The sequence below is a fragment of the Dendrobium catenatum genome, unplaced genomic scaffold, assembly GCF_001605985.2.
Source record: "Dendrobium catenatum unplaced genomic scaffold, ASM160598v2 fragScaff_scaffold_156, whole genome shotgun sequence".
NCBI classification, from domain to species: domain Eukaryota; kingdom Viridiplantae; phylum Streptophyta; class Magnoliopsida; order Asparagales; family Orchidaceae; genus Dendrobium; species Dendrobium catenatum.
In genome coordinates this window covers 6,618,430-6,625,542 of record NW_021318618.1, presented here as the reverse complement: position 1 = coordinate 6,625,542, position 7,113 = coordinate 6,618,430, and positions in this window count along the sequence as shown.

Genomic DNA, 7,113 nt, shown 5'->3' with positions numbered 1-7,113 from the left:
TAACATCAATACAAGACTATTGTCCTATAGAAATCAAATCAAATCAAGTCCTGATATTTTTCTATTCGATTAAAATCGCGTAGAATCAATTCCGACCGGTAAAATCGTCGTAGAAAATACTCAAATCGTGTGTACTAATCATATCTATAACATACCAAAAGTTGTGCGGTGAAAGTTGTGTCAAATCAAAATCATGTCGAAAAGTAGACTACGAAAACACAAAACAGATCACAACTCGGTCAAAACTCAATATCTTTGAAAACAGAAATAGGGTTCGGAGTCCTTACCACGAGATCTTCACTTTTCCCAACAGCGACGTCGGACGAAAAGCGCTCCGCGGCCTCCAAAACCAGGTTTCTCCTCTTTTCCCTTCTCTTTCTCTCTCTAAAATCAGATATTTTTATTTTAAAATGATTTTCTCTCTCATCAAAACGAGCTGATTTCTTTAAATCGTTTGTCTGATCGGCCCGGCCGATCGCCAAATCGTCCCGGGACGATCAGACCAAAAATATCGTCCTGGACGGTTCCCAGAACTATATTCAGGCCGATATTTTCTACAGTGCCGATCGGCCTGGACGATCTAAAATCGTCCTGGACGATCCTGAGAGGAAAATCCAAATCAGAGAGGAACAGTAAGGGAACGAGGTCTCACACGAACACCCCCTGGCTCGAGCTCGACTCGACTCGTTTGCACCCATAGTATAGTTTGGCCTAGCCTGAGAATGCAATAGTGACCTATTTTTGATCTATCAGCGACACAATAAATTATTATTATTTTTTTATTTTTTTGTTGATATGCTCTTCTTAATTTTAATTAATTAACTTAAAATATATAATTAACAAGTTATATAGATTGTTTAAATCAAAATGTATTCAGGTCAGATTCTGATTGGTCGGGTTCGATATTCAGCTTTTTGACAAATTTATTAATTGAATCAGATTTGAATCGATTGGGTTCATATCGAATTGGGTCTGAACTAAAACCCCTAATATATATTACAATACTGGTAAAGGGTATTACATATAAGTTAGTTTTTTGCTAGCTTAATTATCATAATAAACACCTAAAAATAATTATATTAGTGCAGTTCATGATATAATATATAAGCATTAATCGCAGTGCAAATCCAACGGCGTTTAAGCCTATACTATTGCAAATCACGTCAAAATATTTATAAATATTTTTTTCAATGAAATTCTCTATAATCTTAGAGTCATTAGTGACCTTTAAATTGATAACCATGCTTCCCCTTCCTTAATTATATCGAGCAAAGAAGATATTCACATTGATCAAATCAACTAAACAATTTTATAAATATATTAATCAAAATGTCTATCTTTTTAATCTTCAAGTCATTAATTAAGATTCTAACCTGTTGATTAAGGTTGCTTTATTAAAATTAAGGATGTCCCGACTTGAAAATCCAATCTAGTCCTGACACGAAAAATATGGATTTGAGCTGTCTTGTTTAATGAACAGGTCGGATTTATATTTGGAATTTCAACCCATTTAATTGGTGGGTAGGGTTCAGGTTGATCCGCAAATTCAATTTTGACCCGGACGTGTTTTGTTTAGGGTTTTTTTCATAAATTCTTTTGCTTGTTGATATGCTCTTCTTAGTTTAAACTGTATAGTTATCAAGTTAAAAATTTTTTAATTAAAATTGGTTATCGATTTGAGTTTTGGTTCAAATTTTTACCTGTCTATTAAACAAATCAGGTTCAGGTTGACTGGATTTAGATTAAGGGTTTATTTGGGACGGCTTTCTTACAACTTTTTAAAGCAGCTTTCTTACTAGAAAGAAAGCTGCTTTAAGAAGCTATAAGAAAGTCGTCCCAAACTAAACCTTCGTTTGGGACGACTTTCTTATTCCTTCTTAAAGCATCTTTTTAGTACAAAAATTACAGCTTCTTAAAATTTTGTACTAAAAAAATCTGCTTTAAAAATCATTTAGAAAGTCATTCCAAATGAAGCCTATAAGTCAATTTCGAGTTGGACTTGAACTTGACTTGTGAACCCATTTTAACACCTCCTCTACTTAAAACTAGATTTTCTATTGAAATATAAAAATTGATTAACAATAAAAGAAGATAATTAATCCAATAAACGTGATTAAAACTAACATTAATACGTGATCATCATCATGTCACAGGCCGTGAGGCCACGAAGCACAGCTTGACTGCTTAATTAAAATCAGTTAACAGGCTTTTTAAAATATAATAATTAAATTAAAAAAAAAATTAATTAACAGAATTTCGTGCAAGTAACTATTGCATTAAGATATTAAGAAGCCAAGATTAAAAGTAAACAAATCACATCTAAATTATTAAAAATTAAATGAAATATCTTTTTTTCTGTATATATTTTGCTGTGATTGAAAGTATAAAATATTATATAAATAAATATTAAAATTTAAGTATTTCATATATAAATATAGAAGAATTATGTGATTAGAATGATAATAATAACTTATGCTTTAATAAAATTAATAGATGAGGATTTTGGATGGTTTTTAAATTCAGAAAATTAAAATTTTATATTAAGGAAAAGAAGATCAACTTATTATATATAATAATAATAATAATAATAATATACCATCTCTATTTTTAAAAACTTTTTTAATTATCATTTTTATTTTTGATAATTTACTCATGATTCTTTCTTTTTTTTTTAATATTATCTAGATGCCATAGTAAATGCACAAATCCAAAGTCACTTGAATAAGAAAAAAATTTTACTCAAAACACCAACACAATCTCTTTATTTAAAATCATCTTTTTATAAAATTATTTGTAATTAATATATATAATTATAAGAAATTATTTGATAGCTTATGTCACAATCACTTTTAAATATTATAATTTTTAAATTTACACGTGTCAAAGACTTACAAGCCAGATGTAATTTCCACAATTGTTTTTGAAAAAAAAAACAAATAAATATTAAAGACACGTGTCAATGCACAAATCCAAAGTCACTTGAATAAGAAACAAAATGCTCAACAAAACCGGCTTCAATACAGGTGGCGCCTAATTCAACGGCTTTGGGAAAAAAACATCTTTAAATATACTAGATGTTGATTTTGGTGGGACCAACATTTGATTTTGATCAAATAGTTTATATTTTTATTATTGTGCCAATCAAGGCAGGATATAATTGTATATTCTTATGATTTTCGTAGCTTAGATTCTCAATAAAAATGTCATAAAGTTTCCATAAGAAATTTTATGAATTATAAGGTCACATTTGAAGCTATTGATGTAGGAGTCATAGTATTTGAGCTCTTTAGTTTTGAAAAATGAGGATTAGGGGTTGAGTTAGGGGTTTAACTAAGTATTTATGAATAAATTTTGGGTTTTGATTACTCAGGCTTAGTTTGGGATAATTTTTTTAGTGCTTCTTAAAGCAGTTTTTATTACATAAATTAAAAATTTTTGTACTAAAAAACTGCTTTAAGAACCAATAAGAAAGATATTTCAAACAAAGCCTTAAACCCAACTCCATAAAAAAATTGATAGATTCCATATAGGATGTTTGGAGTAAGAATTTGATGATGAGACTATGAGATAAGCTAAATCATGAAGAATTCATTAGAGATGTTTCAAGCTAGGTTTTGCTAGCTTTGATATTGCTTAATGAGCTAAACTGGGGGTGTTTGGTGTATTAAGAGGAATAATAAATATAGAATATAGAAGAGGTGTTATGTGATGTTGAGATCTATAAAATGTGATTTCTAATATAAAAGTTATTGGATTAAAGCACAATATGTCACGACCCGACCCGGATCCTGATTTCGTCCAGACGAACCATACAGCCAAAACTGATTTTCTGCACAACCTGTACCGATCGTCCCGGACGATCCAACTTCGTCCCGGACGAACCTGGAGCAAAAACTGATATTACACAATAAGAGGGGGGTGATTAACATTAAATGTTTATGGCCTCACTAAAGAACTACAAATAATCATGAGAGTTAGAAATTTGAGCATATACTGAACCTAATGAAGGGAAGTGTCACCCATAAATTTATTCATCTTGATTGGAATTATTAGTATTAATTTGTTCATTACATATTTGAGTTTTAAAGTAGAAGACTGATCACAAAGATGAAGATTCAATCATACGTTATGTTTGCATTATTGATCTTGTTCTTCATATTATTCTTTATGCAATTGAGCTTTCACATACCTCTTACTTCTGAATCCAATTATATTTCCTCCTGAGACCCTCAAATTCTTTTCATATTGTTGCGTCCTGGAATATTCGCGGCGGTAGAGAAATATATAGTTTAACGTCTTAGCGTTGTGCGAAGATCCAGCACACAATTCTGAATCCAATAATATTTCCTCCTAAGCCCTCAAATTCTTTTCATATAATCATATTTCTTTTAATATTAGCAATTATTGACTAATTAAAGCTAGTTCTATAAAACTCTAATAAACTAAATATAAGAATTATATGATTTTCAACTTTTGTGAAAGTACATTCCAAAGAGTTGCAATCAATTAGCATGAGCCTTGTAGCCTCCATATAGGGATAAGCAAGACCAATAATTGAATTGTAGATAGATAGGAGCTACTAAACAACTTAGATGCATATTGTATAGAAAAACATTGAATGTGGCAAATGACTTAGATTCTTGAATTCATGAAAAATTTAGTTAATGTCACATCAAATCTAATATTCTCTTGTGAATTATTGCATGATCATTATTAATATTAATGGGATTCAAATCTTGGTAGGCCAATACATTCTATTAGGTTATTTGGTAGGGCTACCAAATTTACATCAAAGTCTTCCACTTGTCAATTTCAATATATATATAATCTATTATACCTAAATAAAAATATAAAAACATCATTTAAAATAAATTATAAGAAAATGACTCCAAATACAACTTCAATCTATTATAGGACTACAAGCAAGCAGAAATAGAAGGTTCAAATGGGGGCTGATCATAAATAACAATAAATAAGGCTTGAAAAATGTTGATAATATATATGATTGAAATATGCTATTTACTTAATAGAATAATGCTTTTATGAGCTAATCAGCTTAGCCAAAATTGACCCCAAAAAAATTATTAGAGGTTAAAGATTAAGTAAATAGATCTAATTTATGAAGTATGATTTGCTTGTATTCAGATTTAAAATTAATATACATATAAAATAGTTATTTATGAAATAACATTGTTGAGGGTAGAATAAAGATAGAGTTGAATTTAATATCATATGCTCAAAGTTACGCATAAGCGTGCATCAAAATATCGAGGAAATATGATTCAAGCTAAGTTCATCTCGTCCCAACCCATAAGACACTCGACACTCAAGCAGGCATCCATGATCCTATAACTCATCCCAGCTGAGCAAGCATAGTCGATTAGTCTACCACAACGAATAGTACCGATGAAATCGTATCTGACAAATACTCAAGGAAGGAAGGCTTTTGAAGATAACTCAATGATTTCATAAGAGCTCGAAGGCAACTTCATCAAGTCCACTTTTCAATCAAGCTACATAGCTATTATATTTTTTTCTTATTTTCCGTATAGTCATGCATATAGTCAATTCTTTAATATTTAAGCACCAAATCAAATCTATAAATAGGGGAGGCAACATATGAGCTCAATTTAAATAATTTTTTATACTCGAAACAATTTTACAAAAATCATAAAGCTTCTTAATCTATAATTCTCCCCTCTCTATATTTTCTCTCTCTCTCAATATTCTTAATATAGTTGAATGTCATGTACAAATAATTCGGAATTCAACAATTAATATGATATTCTAAAACACAATATAAAATAATTAGGCTGAACTCAAAAAAAAAAAAATCTCTATTATAATATTCCTTTCAATACATTTGTATTAAATTTAATATTTTTATATTGTATGAAATAACATTATAATTTTATACATAATATAATTTCTGACTTCATAAATAAATTCATGTAATCATAAATTTACACTGAAATATATATATGTAAATATTATTCTTTTAGAATTATTTTTCGAAAAAATGCATAAAATAATTCCTAATCATGACCGCACGTGAAACATTCATCCACTAACTAAATATCCAAACATGATCTTTTAGTTTGGCAGAGAACTATTACTATAACTCAACTTGCCTCGTATCTGCAGCAAGGGAAGCCGTCCTGGACGATGATGAAACTCCATTATGCTGCTCCCTTGGACGGCCTCCGGGTAACCAGGGATTCGTGTCTTTATGTTTTTTTCAAATACCTGAGTCCAGGACCACTTGGCTTCGGAGTTGGTTCTCTTTGGATCTGGTTAAAGTTTTGTCTGCAAAGACTGATTGGGATCTTTACTTCAGAAGAGATTTGCACGACTGGGATGAGATGCTTCCAGTGTAATCTCACAATGATCTATTGCGGCTGTCATTTGGGCATCTGTTTCGCTTCACTCTGTTTAATTTCTGCGGTTATCTTAATGTTTCTTTTGAGTTTTTATTAGTTAAGATGGCATTTTGTTTTAAGGCCATTTAATAGTTCTTTCTGTATTAGTTTTTTTTCTGGGCTTCTTCAAGCCGGCCAGTAATGACTTTAGTGAGTTATTTTATTACTTGTAACCATTTTTTGATTAATATAAAGGCTTAGGCCAAATTTTCCCCAAAAAAAAAACATACTCTCCTTCTCATAAGGGGCATTAACTAAAGTAATTTCTATACTCTTCTTCTTCGCTTCTGCTACAGCAGCATCCCAAGATGGAGAAACTACCTTCTGAATTGTCTCTACAGCAAGAAGATCCTTCAAGACCTTAAGCTATTTTTGAATCCCAAGCTTTACAAACATGCATAGAAATCTCTAGATTTAAAGCTGTAGCATGTAAATGCACTTCCCACTTCTTCAAGAAGGCAAAATAAAAGGAATGATATGATCTTTTGGATTACATGAATCAATGAAGATGAATAATCTCAGCAGGCTTATTTTGAAAAAAAAAAGCAAGCAAAGCTAAATATTTATAAACTTCCAAAAAAGAGGAGGTTCTCGATGATTTTTTTTTATTTCCTACTTCATCTCATAATTTCTCCCATTCAAATCTTTAGCATCATATGTGAGAAAGTAAATAAAATTCTGAACAAAAAAAAAA